This window comes from Mus musculus, chromosome 9, assembly GCF_000001635.26.
Source record: "Mus musculus strain C57BL/6J chromosome 9, GRCm38.p6 C57BL/6J".
Taxonomy (NCBI): Eukaryota; Metazoa; Chordata; class Mammalia; order Rodentia; family Muridae; genus Mus; species Mus musculus.
In genome coordinates, this window is record NC_000075.6 from 97,215,054 (window position 1) to 97,232,657 (window position 17,604).

General features: G+C 40.7%; 1 pseudogene; it reads right to left on the reverse strand.

Annotated features, from left to right (window-relative positions):
- Window positions 1-12,737: 12,737 nt before the first annotated feature.
- Gm29241 lies at window positions 12,738-16,392 on the reverse strand (annotated as a pseudogene).
- Window positions 16,393-17,604: the final 1,212 nt, after the last annotated feature.

The window sequence follows — 17,604 nt, forward strand, 5'->3', positions numbered from 1 at the left end:
TTTCAAGTTTTATCACTAATCCCTCTCATTTACAACAGAATTCCCTAGTTTTTTATGCTCTGTGAGTATGGACAAATGTGTTATGATATGTACCTTAATTACAGTACTATGCAGAGTAGTTCCACAGCGTCCCTCCCCATCCTCAGTGCTCCCCATCCTCAGTGCTCCTCCAGTTTCCTTTCATTTCCCTGCCTCTGACTTCCACAGATCTTTTTATTATCTCTGTGATTTGTCTTTTTTCAGAATGGCATCCCATTCAAGTAGTTGTGATGTCTATCATATTTATTCATCTTCTCTATTTGCTGCTTTATTCATTACTATTTGTGTTTTCATCAATTTGCAGCCCATTGTGCTTGTGTATATGTGTGTGTTTTAAAGATCTGACTTAAAAAAACACCTTGTTTTTATCTGTAATGTTTTACTTGTCTGAAGTGAACACTTGTCCATCATGTGAACACTGCACATATATTCACAGAACCAGCTTGAGCCCTCTGAGTCCTATGTCCAAAGTGTGTAGTGTCTTCAACAACAAGACTTCCCTTTAGCCCCTGACACCAAGGGCAACAGCAGCAGGTGGTACTGCTTTGGGAGGAATCTCTTCAACTACCCTGACAAAAAACTCTAAGGGATGCCTCTTATATCTCCCTTCTTCCTCCCTCTTATTAATTGACCTCCCTTCCCCTCTCCAACTAAAGTCCTCATCTCTATTTTCTCATTTTCCCTTCATATAATTTCTTGTTTTGCTCTCTAGACTCCCCTTCTTATGCCCCCATTTCTTTTTCATGTCCCCATTACTTTCCTATGCCCATCATTACTTTCCTCCTTTTTGAGGTTACTCCAGGTTATATACTCACGTCTAAAGACTTGGAGCTAGGCTACACAGATAAGAGAGACCATGTAGCTCTTATCTTCTGATTTTCTGTTACCCCACTCAGTAGAACACCTTCTACTTCCCTTCATTTATCAACAAATATCATGACTGTAATTTTTGAGTTCTTCATATATTCATACTGAATATTAAGGTATTGTCAGATATGTAACTGTGGGTTTCTTATTAACTGAATTGTTTCCTTAGTTGTATGAAAGGTTTTTAATTTTATGAGGTCATACTAGTCAGTTGTTGGCCCAAATTCCTTGGCAAGTGGAGTCCTATTCAGGAAGTTTGCTCTCACATCTATACTGTGTAGGCTACGGCCTATGTTCTCTCCCAGCAGTTTAGGTTTCAAATCTAGGTCTTTGTCCATTTGGAGTGAATTCCTGCACAGGGTGATAGGTATGGGTCTAGTTTCACTCTTCTGCATTTTGACCTCACATTCTCCCAGCACCATTTGTTGAAGACACTGTTTTTTCTCTAGTGTATATTTTTTTGGCTGCTCTGTCAAATATCAGATGGCTGTAGCTACAATAGTGCACAATAGTTTGCTTGCCTCTGTCTTAAATTAAAAATTAAAAAGCTTTTTAGCGGCTATTGTAGGAGCTGCAGTACATGTTCATCACTAAGCTAACTCCACTTTCAAATGACTTTGTGCTGCTCCACGAGTGGCATATTCTATAATTGTGACAGACCCTAGTTCTCAGTCCTGCCATTTCTGCCACGTGTCTCACTTATACATAAATGTATGTAGTGTATGTCAGGTTAGTCACTTCTCTATTGTGATCAAGGCAACTTGTAGAAGGAATGGTTTATTATGTGCTTGTGGTTCCAGAGCGTTATAGTCCATGATGGCAGGCAGAGCAGAAGCAAGACACAGTAGCCCAGAGTTCATACCATGAACCATAGATCCCACCTTCAGTGATACACACTTCCTCCAACAAGGCCACACCACATAAACCTTCATAAACAGCTACTCACTGGGTCCAAGTATTCAAATGCTCAAGACTTATGAGGGGTATCTCATTCAATACATACAATATATATGATATATGTATTGGATATATATATATATATATATATATATATATATACAATATAATATATATACACACAATATAATATATGTGTGTTCTAATATACATATATGTATGTATATTAGATGCACCTAGGAATATAAAATAAAACATGTTGCTTTCATAATTTTTGCTGGTGTTATCCTTTATATCAATTAAGAATAACAAAGTAGATTTTTCACTCTGGTGTCTCTCTAAGGCAGGTCCACTCAGGAGAGCACAGGCTGCAGAAGCAGCAGGGCATCTGGGACAGGGTTCTACAGGACTACATCTGCAGCTAGGAGGTGGGGCTGTTCCTCAGCCCTCTGTGCACTGGTCTTCTTGCTAGGAGAGAGCTGGTCTCTCAGGAGTGCTGATACAGGCTTACAAACTCACAGGAGGAACAAGCTCCAGCCAGAGACAGCAAGAACATCTAACACCAGAGATTACAAAATTGCAAAAAGCAAACAAAAGAATTTTAACAACAGAAACCAAGACTACTTGGCATCATCAGAACCCAGTACTCCCACCACAGCAAGTCCTGGATACCCCAACACAGAGGAAAAGCAAGATTCAGATTTAAAATCATATTTCATGATGCTGGTAGAGGATTTTAAGGACATTAATAACTCCCTTAAAGAAATACAGGAGAACACAGCTAAACAGGTAGAAGCCCTTAAAGAAGAAACACAAAAATCCCTTAAAGAATTACAGGAAAACACAACCAAACAGGTGAAGGAATTGAACAAAACCATCCAAGACCTAAAAAGGGAAGTAGAAACAATAAAGAAATCACAAACGGAGACAACTCTGGAGATAGAAATCCTAGGAAAGAGATCAGGAGCCATAGATGCAAGCATCACCAACAGAATACAAGAGATGGAAGAGAGAATCTCAGGTGCAGAAGATTCCATAGAAAACATGAACACAACAATTAAAGAAAATGCAAAATGCAAAAAGATCCTATCTCAAAACATCCAGGAAATCCAGGACACAATGAGAAGACCAAACCTAAGAATAATAGATAAATATGAGAATGAAGATTTTCAACTTAAAGGGCCAGTAAGTATCTCTTCAACAAAATTATAGAAGAAAACTTCCCTAACCTAAAGAAAGAGATGCCCATGAACATACACGAAGCCTACAGAACACCAAAAATACTGGACCAGAAAAGAAATTCCTCCTGACACATAATAATCAAAACATCAAATGCACTAAACAAAGATAGAATATTGAAAGTAGTAAGGAAAAAAGGTCAAGTAACATATAAAGGCAGACCTATTTTATACCAGACTTCTCACCAGAAACTATGAAAGCCAGAAGATCCTGAACCCTAAGAGAACACAAATGCCAGCTCAGGCTACTACACCCAGCAAAACTCTCAATTACCATAGTTGGAGAAACCTAAGTATTCCATGACAAAACCAAATTTCCAAAATATCTTACCATGAATCCAGCCCTTCAAAGGATAAAAAAGGGAAAACCCCAACATAAGGAAGGAAATTATATGCCCCAGAAAAAAGCAAGAAAGTAATCCTTCAACAAATCTAAAAGAAGATAGCCACAAGAACAGAATTCCAACTCTAACAATAAAAATAACAGGAAGCAACAATTACTTTTCCTTAATATCTCTTAGTATCAATGGACTCAATTCCCCAATAAAAAGACATAGACTAACAGACTGGCTAAGTAAACAGGACCTAATATTTTGCTGCATACAGGAAGCCCACCTCAGGGACAAAGACAGACACTACCTCAGAGTAAAATGCTGGAAAGCAGTTTTCCAAACAAATGGTCCTAAGAAACATGCTGGGATAGCCATTCTAATATGGAATAAAGTCGAATTCCAGCTCAAAGTTATCAAAAAAGACAAGGAGGGGCACTTCATACTCATCAAAGATAAAATCTGCCAAGATGAACTCTCCAAATGCAAGGGCAGCCACACTCATTAAAGAAACTTTAGTAAAGCTCAAAGCACACATTGCACCTCACACAATAATAGTGGGAGACTTCAACACCCCACTCTCATCAATGGACAGATCGTGGAAACAGAAACTAAACAGAGACACAGTGAAACTAACAGAAGTTATGAACCAAATGGATTTAACAAATATCTACAGAACATTTTATCCTAAAACAAAAGGATATACCTTCTTCTCAGCACCTCATGGTAATTTCTCCAAAATTGACCATATAATTGGTCACAAAACAGGCCCCAACAGATACAAAAATATTGAAATTGTCCCATGCATCCTATCAGATCACCACAGACTAAGGCTGATCTTTAATACAACATAAATAATAGAAAGCCAACATTCACGTGGAAGCTGAACAACACTCTACTCAGTGATAACTTGGTCAAGGGAGAAATAAAGAAAGAAATTAAAGACTTTAGAGTTTAATGAAAATGAAGCCACAACAGACCCAAACTTATGGGACACAAAGAAGGCAGTCTTAAGGGGAAAACTCATAGCTCTGAGTGTTTCCAGAAAGAAAATAGAGAGAACACACATTAGCAGCTTGACAACACATCTAAAAGCTCTACAACAAAAGGAAGCAAATTCACCCAAGAGGAGTAGACTGCAGGAAATAACCAAACTCAGGGCTGAAATCAAACAAGTGGAAACGAAAAGAACTGTACAAAGAACCAACCAAACCAGGAGCTGGTTCTTTGAGAAAATCAGCAAGATAGATAAACCCTTAGCCAGACTCACCAGAGGGAACAGGGATAGTATCCGATATTAACAAAATCAGAAATGAAAAGAGAGACATAACAGAATCCGAGGAAATCCAAAAAAATCATCAGATCCTACGACAAAAGCCTATGTTCAATAAAACTGGAAAGTTTGGATGAAATGGACAATTTTCTAGACAGATACCAGGTACCAAAGTTAAACAGGATCAGATTAATGACCTAAACAGTCACATATCCCCTAAAGAACTAGAAGCAGTCATTAATTAATAGTCTCCCAACCAAAAAAAGCCCAGGGCCGGATTGGATTTAGTGCAGAGTTCTATCAGATCTTCAAAGAAGACCTAATTCCAATACTCCTTAAACTATCCCACAAAATAGAAACAAAAGGTACTCTACCCAATTCATTCTATAAAGTCACAATTACTCTGATACCTAAACCACACAAAGACACAACAAAGAAAGAGAGCTTCAGACCAAGTTCCCTTATGAATATCAATGGAAAAATACTCGATAAAATTCTCACAAACCAAATCCAAAAACACATCAAAACGATTATCCATCATGATCAAGTAGGCTTCATCCCAGGGATGCAGGGATGGTTCAATATAAGGAAATCCGTCAATGTAATCCAGTACATAAACAAACTTGTACTGGCTAGTTTTGTGTCAACTTGACACAGCTGGAGTTATCACAGAGAAAGGAGCTTCATTTGAGGAAATGCCTCCATGAGATCCAACTGTAAGGCATTTTCTCAGTTAGTGATCAAGGGGGAAAGGCCCCTTGTGGGTGGGGCCATCTCTGGGCTGGTAGTCTTGGGTTCTATAAGAGAGCAGGCTGAGCAAGCCAGGGGAGGCAAGCCAGTAAAGAACATCCCTCCATGGCCTCTGCATCGGCTCCTGCTTTCTGACCTGCTTGAGTTCCAGTCCTGACTTCCTTGGTGATGAACAGCAGTATGGAAGTGTAAGCCGAATAAACCCTTTCCTCCCCAACTTGCTTCTTGGTCATGATGTTTGTGCAGGAATAGAAACCCTGACTAAGACAAAACTCAAAGCAAAAACCACAAGACCATCTCATTAGATGCTGAGAAAGCATTTGACAAAATCTAACACCTGTTTATAATAAAAGTCTTGGAAAGATCAGGAATTCAAGGCCCATACCTAAACATAGTGAAAGCAATATACAGCAAACCAGTAGCCAACATCAAACTAAATAGAGAGAAACTCGAAGCAATCCCACTAAAATCAGGGACTAGACAAGGCTGCTCACTTTCTCCGTACCTATTCAATATAGTACTCGAACTCCTAGCCAGAGCAATTAGACAAGGAAAGGAGATCAAAGTGATACACTTTGGAAAGGAAGAGGTCAAAATATCACTATTTGCAGATGATATGATAGTATACATAAGTGATCCCAAAAATTCCACCAGAGAACTCCTAAACCTGATAAACAACTTCAGTGCAGTCGCTGGATATAAAATTAACTCAAACAAATCAGTGACCTTTCTCTAAGCAAAGGATAAACAAGCTGAGAAAGAAATTAGGGAAACAACACCCTTCTCAATAGTCACAAATAATATAAAATACCTTGGTGTGACTCTAACTAAGCAAATGAAAGATCTGTATGATAAGAACTTCAAGTCTCTAAAGAAAGAAATCGAAGGAGATCTCAGAAGATGGAAAAACTCCCATGCTCATGGATTGGCAGGATTAATATAGTAAAACTGGGTATCTTGTTGAAAGCAATCTATAGATTCAATGCAATTCCCATCAAAATTCCAACTCAATTCTTCACCGAGTTAGAAAGGGCAATTTGCAAATTCATCTGGAATAACAAAAAATCCAGGATAGCAAAAACTATTCTCAACAATAAAAGAACCTCTGATGAAATCACTATCCCTGACCTCAAGCTATACTATAGAGCAATCGTGATAAAAACTGCATGGTACTGGTATAGTTACAGCCAAGTAGATCAGTGGAATAGAAGATCCAGAAATGAACCTACATGCCTATGATCACTAGATCACAAAGAAGCTAAAACCATCCAGCGGAAAAAAGACAACATTTTCAACAAATGGTGCTGGCTCAACTGGTGGTTATCATGTAGAAGAATGGGAAATGATCCATTCTTATCTCCTTGTACAAAGCTCAAGTCTAAGTGGATCAAGGAACTCAACATAAAACCAGAGACACTGAAACTTACAGAGGAGAAAGTGGGGAAAAGCCTCGAAGATATGGGCACAGGGGAAAAATTCCTGAACAGAGCTGCAATGCCTTGGCTGTAAGAACTAGAATCAACAAATGGGATCTCATAAAATTGCAAAGCTTCTGTAAGGCAAAGGAAACTGTCAATAAGATCAAAAGGCCACCAACAGATTGGGAAAAGATCTTTACCAATCCTAAATCTGAGAGGAGGCTAATATTCAATATATACAAAGAACTCAAGAAGTTAGACTCCAGAAAACCGAATAACCCTATTAAAAATGGGGTACAGAGCTAAACAAAGAATTCTCAACTGAGGAATACTGAATGGCTGAGAAGTACCTAAAAAAAAGTTCAACATCCTTAATCATCAGGGAAATGCAAATCAAAACAACCCTGAGATTCCACTCCACACTAGTCAGAATGGCTAAGATCAAAAACTCAGGTGACAGTAGATGCTGGCGAGGATGTGGAGAAAGAGGAACACTCCTCCATTGTTGGTGGGATTGCAAGCTTGTATAACCACTCTGAAAATCAGTTTGACGGTTCCTCAGAAAATTGGACATAGTACTACTGGAAGATCCAGCAATACCACTCCTTGACATACACCCAGAAGATGCTCCAACTTGTAATAAGGACACATGCTCCACTGTGTTCAAGCAGCCTTATTTTTAATAGCCAGAAGCTGGAAAGAACCCAAATGTCCCTCAACAGAGGAATGGATACAGAAAATGTGGTATATTTACACAATGGAGTACCACTCAGCTATTAAAAACAATGAATTTCTGAAATTCTTAGGCAAATGGATGCATCTGGAAGATGTCATCTTGAGTGAGGTAACCCAATCACAAAAGAACACACATGATACGCTCTCACTAATAAGTGGATATTAGCACAGAAGCTCAGAATACCCAAGATAGAATTTGCAAAACACATGAAACTCAAGAAGAAGGAAGGCCAAAGTGTGGATACTTTGTTCCTTCTTAGAATGGGGAACAAAATACCCATGGAAGGAGTTGCAGAGACAAAGTTTGTAGCAGAGACTGAAGGAATGACTATCCAGAGAGTTCCCCACTAGGGGATCCATCCCATAAGCAACCAACAAACCCAGACACTCTAGTGGATGCCAACAAGTGCTTGCTGACAGGAGCCTGATATAGTTGCCTTCTGAGAGGCTCTACCAGTGCCTGACAAATACAGAAGTGGATGCACACAGCCATCCATTGGATGGAGCACAGGGTCCCCAATGAAGGAGCTAGAGAAAGTATCCAAGGAGCTGAAAGGATTTTCAGCCCCATAGGAGGAACAACAATGTGAACTAACCAGTACCCCCAGAGCTCCCTGGGACTAAACTAGCAAACAAAGAAAACACATGGTAGGACTCATGGCTCTAGCTGCATATGTAGCAGAGGATGGCCTAGTTGGTCATCAATGGGAGGACAGGCCCTTGGTCCTGTGAAGGTTCTATGCCCCAGTATAGGGGACTGTCAGGGCCAGGAATGGGAGAGGGAGGGCTGGGGAGCAGGGGGAAGTCGGGAAGGGATAGGGAATTTTCAGAGGGAAAACTAGGAAAGGGGATAATATTTGAAATGCAAATAAAGAAACTATCTAATAAAAAAAAAAGAATAACAAAATGAAGGGTTTTACGTTCAAGGTTTCCTTTTGCAATACTTCATACAGAGCAAAGTCCCTGATCTACATAATTTTCTTTTCTCTGAAAAACTTCTAAAGTTCTTTTTCAAGGAACACATCTTTCAGTTTATCCTCATCTGAGCCAGTCTTTAGTTCCCCTTTTCTTTTAAAGGATAATTTTGCAGGGTGTTTTTTTGTTTGTTTGTTTGTTTTTGTTTTTGTTTTTATAATTTTCTTTAACCTTTAAAATATCCCTCTTGTTGTTTGCATGGCTTCTGAGCAAAAGTCAGGCTTACTTCTGATCAGCACCAGTCAATAGGTCATGTTTTTTTAAAATTTTTTTCTTTTTATTTATTCTTCTCTCACACAATACATCCTGGCTGTATCTTCCCCTCCCTCCACTCCTCCTAGTATCCATGCTACCCCTCTCCCATCCACTCCTCTGTCTCCCTTCAGAAAAGAGCAGACCTCCCAGGGATGTCAACTGAACATGGCATCACAAGATATAATAAGACTAGGCACAAACACTCATAGCAAGGTTGGACAAGGCAAGCAAGGAGGAGGAAAAGAGTCCCCCACTCCCACTGTTAGGAGTCCCACAAAATCTGTAAGCTAAGCATGTATACCGAGGACCTAGCAGAGACCCCTGCAGGCTCCGTGATTACAGTTTTAGTCTCTGTGAGCGCCTATGATCCCTGCTTAGTTGGTATGTGCACCATTAGTTGATCTGTGGGCCGTGATCTTCTGGTGGCACATAACAGTAGGATTTGCTGAAGGAGCAGGGGGGATCCCGAGATCACATGTTCTCTTCCTCTAAAGGTAAGGCTTGGTTCCCTGCAGTGTGACAATGACAGCTAAACGTAGCAGCAGCAGCAGCAGCAGCAGCATTCCTGACTTTTCTGTCCTTGGCTTCCTGGATCGATGCTTAGGGCCCTGACATTGCTTTTGGGGGAAAATTCAGTCATTTCAAGCAGTTGAAATCGCAACTGCTTATTGTCTTCTATTCTTCTCTCCAGGTTTTGAATGCTTCACCTTTTGTAGTTCTCAAATGTTTTGTTCTTTTTTCTTCAGCCCCTTCCCCCAACTCCCCCCTCCCTTTTCTGTTTTGGAGGTTTCTATAGAGATAGCCTCAAGTTCTCAACTCTGTCCTATCCACTAATGAAACCCGCTAAGGCCGTTCTTCACTTGTGTCTGTGGCTTTGATCCCTAACCTCCTTCTCATGTTCTTCCTTAGAGCGTCCAGGTTTCTCTAACATATGCAGCCCCTTTTGTCTGCGAGGACCCCTAGCATATTGCAGGTTTTAGTTCCTAGAATGCTAATTGCAATAGCCCAGCAGTAGTTCCATCTGAGCCTGGGTTTGATGTTTTCTGTCTCTTCCAGCTGCGCTCTTTGCCCTTTTGTGTGTTTTGCACTTTTTCTTGCTGGGCAGATATGGCGCTGTCGCGGGCCGGGGGGGGGGGGGCGGTGGGGTTTGGGAGGTGGGAGTGTGTGTGTGTGTGTGTGTGTGTGTGTGGGAGCTCAGCAGGCCTTCAGGAGCATGCTAAGGTAAGCGAGGGGGTGGGGGTGGGGTGGGGAGAAGCATGCCGGACTCCTATGGTCAGGTGTTAGCATTCGAGTGAATCTGTTCTCTGGAGTGTCCCTCTGTCCTCAGGGGGATAGGACGACTAAAGTCACTTCTGGTTGAAAAATTTTCCTGGCCAATTAGGCTCCAGTGCACACCAGCAAATTATTCTCTGAAATAATTTCTCCCAAGGGCAAACCTTATAAAGAAAGATAGAACACTCTCACATTTAAAAGAGTTCGGCCTTCTTGTTCTCCAGATGGAAACAGGCAAGGGGGTGAAGGGTGGGGTAGGGGAGGCTGGGGTGGGGATGGGGTATAGGGGAGATTCCCTCTCCTTCCTCGCCTCACTGTGAGACCCTTGGAGATCTCCGGAAGGGAAAGCCGACAGCAGCCATGATCCGGTCTCTCTGAAGTTTGTGGTTTCTCACAATCACCCACACCGAGTCTCCAGCAATTCATCCTCCCCAGCACTGGGTCCCGTGAGGCTTCTGTTCATGGGTGTCTGCTCTCAGCTGTGGCCACCTCTATTTTATGGCTAACAGTTTTTCTTTTACCTGTAGATATGATTGTTAGGATCGGGTGGCGACTTACAAACCTCTGACATGCCGGCCTAGCCAGCAGAAGTCTCTCTTTAGCTCCAGGTGACCATCGGTTTGTCCTCTAGCTCTGTAATTTTATTATTTCATGCATGCTGTGTTAATGCAACCATTTGTATAAGACCGAATAACCTCTCAGGAATGTCTCTTTTTTCACTAAGCCTCTGATTTTTGGAAAACCCTCTGGCTTGTTCCCCCCCCCCCCCCCTTTTGTTGCGGGTCATATTCCATCTTGTGGTTTGACCAAGCTAGCTCCGTCAGTCAACAGGTTCTTGAGGGAGGGAGGGAGGGAGGGAGGATTAAAAAAACCCAAAAAAGACAACTAGGCAACATTATGGTATGACTCCAGCAAATGCTGACACAGATTTAATTTCTCCCAGTCTGTTTTTATATCATTCTAGGTACATACAAAGAATCTGGTCAGTCCTAAGGCATAAACAAAAGTCCCGAGGTCACTCTTTGCAGGGACTTATCAAGATGTCCAAGATACAATGAATATATTCCGGAGTTGTATTTTCCTGAGCTAACTTCCTTATCCTAGCCCAACATTAAATATTCTTGCTAAATTCCTAGAAGTGGCACCAAGAGCTCTCCACAGTGCTTGTAGCAGTTGAACTGCTTACCCAGGGAAGGGCACCTGGCTGTTTCCATGCTTGAATGGTACAAACGGAGGTGCCTTAAGCATCCACTTATAGGCTTTTGTGACCCGAGACTTCATTTCTCTGGGACAAGTGTCCAGGACTGCAGTTGCTGGTTTATTTTACAGTTGTATGTTTTTCATTGTTTCTTAGTTTGGTACGACCAGTTTACTTTCCCCCAAGAAACGTATGATCGATCCTCTTCCGCCATCTGCTTCACACTCTTGTGGTGTTGCCATTTTTTTACAAATTTAACTGCCCGGAATGGGCATGGAGTGGCATCTATTATGGTTTTAATTTGCATGTCTGTCATTACTAATGATTTTGAACATATTTTCAAATGCATATTTTATCTTTTTAATAGTCACTTAGGTATACTTTTATTTATTTTGCCCAATTCCTTTTTGGATAATTTTTACTGTTGCATTTGAGTGTTTCCTTATAAACTATATTTTAGACGTTGGTCCTTAGCTGAATTTATAGTTTTCTGGTATTTTTCTTTCAGACTGCTGCTTATCTTCTCAGTCACAGAAAATTGTAATTTTGCTGAAGTCTAATTCATCAATTGTTTCTGTCTGGAGTACAATCTGTGCTCTTAAATCTAGGAATGCTTTAAAAAGATCTTTGGGTTCTATGATTTGTATTTAATATCAAAATAATATTTTAAATTAACTTTCATATAATGTATGAGTTTTAGGTTTCAAGGCTTTGACTTGTTTTTGTCTGGGGATATCCACATTTACAGGCACCATTTGTTTAAAAAAAGTGTACTTTTTTTTCCAAGAGAATTAAATCGTTTATTGAATACTCATGATAACAGATGATATACAAGCTTCATTCCCATCTGTTATTTTATCTGATACCATTATTCAATTTTGATATTGCATAGGGTGTGCTAACAGCCATTGTAACAAAACTGTGACCTTGCTTGGATGACCCTTTCAACGGTGAAACTCATTACTAGTTACAATAGTAACTGGTACCTTAACAACACCAAGGTTTGTGAAGACAACGGCTTCTTCATCCAAGCAAACAGAAATATATTCCAAATGGAACTTGGTATCACCCTGAAGGAATTCTAACTTCACACTGTAGGGGAAGTTTACCAAGATGGCTTCAGAGTAGACTAAATTTACACAGCACATTAAAAAAAAAAAAAAAGACACATTTATTCAGCGCCATGATCAGACTATTACATTTAGCAATTAACAGCGTGGGTGAAAAAGGTCTACAATAAAACCTTTTGTTGGAATGCTATACACTTTCCACAGAATAGAAACTAAAATAACATGTTATACAATTAGCCACAAACACAGTCCTGGAGTTTTTGCCCACACACATGAGTATTGTCTAAAACATGTCTTCTTTGTAGCAGCTAGGCCCTGCAACCACTGTGCTTGGCTGAGGTCACAAGTCTGCTGTAACCTGTAGCTTCCCTGTCACTTCTCTGCCTCTCCTTTCCTGCTAAGCTTTGTCTCCTGACTGTAATTAGAACCCCCTGCCGCTGCCGCCATAGCTACTGCTACTGCTGGAACCTCCTTAGCCACCTTGGTTTCATGGTTTAGCAAAGTACTAGCCTCTGCCACCAGAAGGGCCAGAGCTCCTGCCTCCAGTTTCCTCCTTTTATCCATCCAAAATTTGAAGACTAATTGCCAAAACCACTGTAGCTCCCACCACCTCCAAAATTGCTTCTACTACCACCACCAAAGCCGCCTCTGCCTCCTTTGTTGTTATAGCTGTCATAGCTGCCATTCCCACCATAGCCACTGCCCTGGTTTCCATAACCCTGTCTACTACTTCCATAGCCTCTGCTTCTTCCATAGTAACTAGGGCCACCTCCTCCATAGCCACTGTCACTGCCAAATCCATTATAGCCATCCCCACTGCCACCATATCCACCACCACCACCACCACCACCACCACCACCACCACCACCACCACGGCTGCCACCAAAGCCACCATGACCACTGAAGTTCCCTCCTCGACCAAAATTGTCATTGCTACCAAAACCAGAACCACTTCGACCTCTCTGGCTGGATGAAGAAGCACTAGCCATCCCTTGCTTCGGCAAAGTCTTTCTTACCTCACAGTTGTGGCCACTCACAGTATGGTATTTCTGAATAACAATGTTATCCACAGAGTCATGGTCGTCAGAGGTGACAAAAGCAAAGCCCCTCTTTTTTCCACTGCCTCTGTCAGTCATAATTTCACTTTAATTCTGTTTTTCTGCTCAAAATAATCTTGAAAGCAATGTTCTTCAGTGTCTTCTTTAATACCACCAACAAAGATCTATTTCACAGTTAAGTGGGCACCTGGTCTCTAAGAATCTTCCTTTGACACAGCTCTCTTAGGTTCCACAACTCTTCCATCCACCTTGTGTGGTCTTGCATTCATTTCCTCCACAGTGGCGTATGTGACAAACCCAAAGCCCCTGGATCCCTTGGTGTTTGGATCTCTCATTACCACACAGTCTATGAGTACTCCTCATTGCTCAAAATGGCTCCCCGGACTCTCATCTGTTGTTTCGGAGCTCAACCCTCTGATGAAGAGCTTCCACAGCTGTCCCAGCTCCTGGGAGACTCTGACATAGACATGACGTCAGGGTGATGAGAGCCTTCAGTGACGCTTCATCAGCAGCGTCAAAGAGCAGAAAGGAATAAGATAACAAATGTGCCCAGTACATTGTTAGTACTGATTTGCTTTTGCATTTTCATAAAAATTACATATTTTCAGATACTTATTTTTCAAACTTTTGGTTAGTGTACAGAGACATAGGGTTCGAGACATAGGGTTCATTATATGTCATACTTTTTAGTTCATGTTCTGTTCTTACACATCTGTTTCCTATCCCTTATCTCTCCCAAAGTATTTCTCTTCTGTTTTCATCACACACACACACACACACACACAAACATATGCATATACGCATACATACATGCACACATGCATATATACAAGTGCACACCACACATATACATGTGTGTGCACACACACATAAATATATGTGCACACACATATATACAAAAACACACATGTGCATACACACATATAAACGCATGTGCTCTCTCACACACACACATACATATACATACACATATGCACACAAATTTTCTCTTGTCTCTTCCCCTTCCTTTAGAATGCCCCCTCTGACCTCATTTCTATTTTTATTATCTGTCTTCTGTCTGTCTGTTATCTATCTAAATTTAAATTAAATTCTGATTATAGCAGAAAACATGATATTTGTGTTTATGGATCTGGCTTATTTTGCTAACATGATAATCTCATGTCCCATACATTTGTGTGAATATCATAATTGCATTCCTTTTATGGGTGAACGAAATTCCATTGTGTGTCTGTGTTATCTTTTCTTTATCCACTCATCTTTAGATGGCCATCTAGGCAGATTCTAGGTCTCAGTTATTGTGAATAACATAGATATAGGAATAACATAGATATGGGAGTATCCCTGTGGTCTGCGGACTCAGACATTTTGGGGCATATACCCAGAAGTGGGATAACTGGGTTTTATGGGAGTTCTGCATTTAGTTTTCAGTTTTTTGACAACATTCTTTTCTATGGTGGCTATACATTTATTCTACTAGTCACGTTTGAGGGTCCTTCTTTCTTCACATTCTCACCAGCACCTTTGCCATTTATTTTCTTGATGATGGCCATTCTGACTAATTCTAACCAGAGTAAAATGGCTCTACAAGTAGTTCTCACTTCCATTTCCATGATAGAGCTGACCACCTTCCCCAAATATTTTTGGTCATTCTTTTTATTTTTTCAAGAACTTTCTATTCAACTCAGTAGCCCATTTATTAACTAGATAGCTTGCTTCTTTGGTGCTTAAATTTTGGAATTCTGTATTGATTCTAAATATGAATTCCCGGTTAGATGAATAGCTGGCAATATTTTCTCCAGTTCTGTAGGCTGTTTCTCCACTCTGCTGATGGTTTTGTTGGCTACTCAGAAGCATTTCAAGTGCCTGCAATCCCACTTGTCACTTGTGGGGATTGCGTGCTGGGCTATTGCAGTTCTTTGTTTTTTGAAAACCCCTCCCCCAATGCCTATATCCTGAGATGTTTTCCTCTAGCCATTTCAGGCCTTCCATTAGATCATCATACGACATCAATTTGGGATTGATTTCTGTGTGGGGTGAGAGATATAGACTAGTTTCATCCTTTCTCATGCGAATACCCAGCTTTTCCAGCAGTGTTGATGGAAGAGACTAGTTTTTCTCCAATGCCTCTTTTCTCTTTCACTTAAAAAAAAAAGAGAGAGACTAGGTGTCTTAGCTGTACGGCTTTAATGGTGGGTCTTCTGTCTTGTTCCATTGGCCTATGTGTCTGTGTCTCTGACAGTCCCGCACGTATTTTGTTAATGTGGGTAGTCGTATAGTTTGCGATATTATGATATCTCTAGCATTGTTTACGACTGCTTTGGTTGTTTGGGGTTTTTTGTGTTCCTTTTAACTTAGAAATTTTTTTTTTGTCATGTAAAGGATGCTGTTGTAATTTTGACTGTGATTGTGTTAAATCTATAGATACTTTCAGCAATTTAGTAATTTTTATAATATTGATTCTGTGAACACATGAACATGGGAGCTCTTTCTATCTTCTGCGGTCTTCTTCCATTTGTTTCTTTGAAGTCCAATGTGGCTGAGGATGACCTTGGACTCCCGCCTTTACCTCCCAAGTGCTGTGTTATAGGCATGTCTCATCAAGTCCAGTCCTAATATTACTTGGCGAGTATATGTACAAATGGTGTGCATACATGTGTGTGCATGAACATATGTGTGCATGTGTGTGTATATATGTACAAATGGTGTGCACACGTGTGTGTGCATGAACATATGTGTGCATGTGTGTGTATAGGCTTGGGGTTGATGTTGTGCATCTCTCTCGACCACTTCCCACTTTCATTTACATTGCATTTCCTGATTTATTTATGTTGAACCATCTTTGTACCCATGGTATGGAACAAACCTGATCCTTCCTTAAGATCTCAATGTGTTGTTGAGTGTGATTTGCGTACACTAAACCTTCTCTCACTGTCTAACCTGACAGAAGATACAAAGCTCCAGCAAACATTGGAAGATAGTTCCTGCATCCCTGCCACAGATCCACTCGTAATCATCCATTATTCTTAAAATTAACTTGCAAAACCAACCATCTCCATTCACACTTGTAAAAGTGATAAAGGAGAAGGGTCACAGAACAGGCCCACACATATACTGGCACTCACACATCCTCTGTAGTATGCAGTAAGTTGGGAGGAATTGTGCACAGCTCTTTCAGTTCCTGCGTCTATAGATGGACAGATGTGGCTGTGGTGCTTGAGTCTTTCTTTTGTCAGATGTGTTTCATTTGCCATTAGGAAACCTTGGCTGACATAATTTTGGATAGGGTGACTAAACCTTCATTTCTGAAGGTCTTGATTCTTCAGTGTTTCTGCCATGAATGTGTGTGTGTGTGTGTAATAGGGGATATGGACATCTACTACAGTAATACATTAATTAAATTTTTTTCTTTAAAAAATTACATTTACTTATTGACTGTGTATGTGTATGTACGCATGTTCCATGGTGCATGTGTGGAGGCCAGAGGATAAATGGTGGAACTCTAGTCTCTCTCTCTGCCATGTGGAACTTGGGGCACAAAGTGAGGTCATCAGGACTGGGTTGTTGACCAGCTCAGGTATCTTTCTGGGCCTTTTGTTTTGGTTGTGAGACTGGACCCTGTTCATGAAGCCCAGACTGGCCTTGAACTTGTGACTGTCCTGAATCAGTCTTCCAAGTGCTGTCACTCCTGGCATCTGCTACCATGCCTGCCTTCTATCAATTTTTAATATTGAACATGGAGCTACTAAGGGATGATCCCTGGAAATCATCTGTGTTTTTGAAATAATCCTATTCACTTCAACTGAGTGTCAGAAACCTGGTTTTCCTTGGTTAGTTGGGATTAATTATTCCAGGCGAGTATAATTTCATCTCTTTTGCTTGTTCGTTTGAGGAAGCCAGCTGACCACTGCTATTTGTCTCAACCTTCAGCTCAGCCGAACCACATTAGTCAATAATAGAAGTATGTGTATGTTCTGAGCAACTGAGATCTCCATACCCATAGAATTCAAAGTCCTAGAGACAGGACTTAAAGGTATATTCATGTATCTCAGAGACAACAGTGAAAAGAGCCATTCTCACTTTCAAATTTGATTCCCGAATCAATGCATTCTGGCACCACTGATTGGTCAACATTATAAACATTGTTTTGCCCTTTGTGACAGAACTGTCCTTCCATGGTATTGTTGCCCATCGGTTTCTGGAACAGAATCCCCAGTAGTCCACCCCATCATT